Source organism: Otolemur garnettii, unplaced genomic scaffold (genome assembly GCF_000181295.1).
Source record: "Otolemur garnettii isolate 467f Iridium unplaced genomic scaffold, OtoGar3 scaffold00173, whole genome shotgun sequence".
NCBI classification, from domain to species: Eukaryota; Metazoa; Chordata; class Mammalia; order Primates; family Galagidae; genus Otolemur; species Otolemur garnettii.
The window spans coordinates 111588-112568 of NW_003852568.1; positions in this window are offsets into that span (position 1 = coordinate 111588).

The following is a 981-nucleotide window of genomic DNA, read 5'->3' on the forward strand; positions in this document are numbered from 1 at the left end:
CACTTGGGCTTCTTCCATGACCTGGCAATTATGAATTGGGCTGCAATAAACATTCTGATACAAATATCTTTGTTGTAATGCGATTTTTGGTCATCTTGGAATATACCTAATAAAGGAATTGCAGGGTCAAATGACAGGTCTAGTTCTCTAAGTGTTCTCCAGATGTCAGGATGCTAGATATTATCAAAAGCTTTTTCTGCATTGATTAAGAGAATCATATGGTCTTTGTTTTTTAATTTGTTTATGTGATGAATTATATTTATAGATTTACATATATCGAACCAGCCTTGAGACCTTGGGATAAAACCCACTTGGTCATGGTGTAGAATTTGTTTGATGTATGGATGGATTCTGTTTGCTAGGATCTTATTGAATATTTTTGCATCAATATTCATTAGTGATATTGGTCTATACTTTTCTTTTCTTGTTGAGTCTTTTCCTCATTTGGGGGTCAAGGTGATGTTTGCTTCATAGAATGTGTTGTGCAGTATTCCTTCTTTTTCTATATTTTGAAAAAGGTTGAGTAATACAGGTACTAGTTCCTCTTTGAGGGTTTGGTAGAATTCTGATGTGAAGCCATCTGGTCCCAGCCTTTCTTTTTAGGGAGATTTTGTATAGTTGATGCTATTTCAGAACTTGATATAGGCCTGTTCAACATTTCCACTTCTTCCTGGCTAAGTCTAGGAAGGTGGCATGCTCCAAGTATTGGCCTATTTCCTTCAAATTTTCATAGTTCTGAGAATAGAGTTTCTTGTAATATTCATTAAGATTTTTTTAATTTCTGATGAATCTGTTGTTATTTCATCTTTACCATTTCTGATTAGTGAAATTAGAGATTTTACTCTTTTTTTCCTGGTTAGGTTAGCCAAAGGTTTAACTATTTTATTGATCTTTTCAAAAAACTAACTTTTAAATTTATTGATCTATTGTATAATCCTTTTGTTTTCAATTTCATTTAATTCTGCTCTACTTTTGGTTATT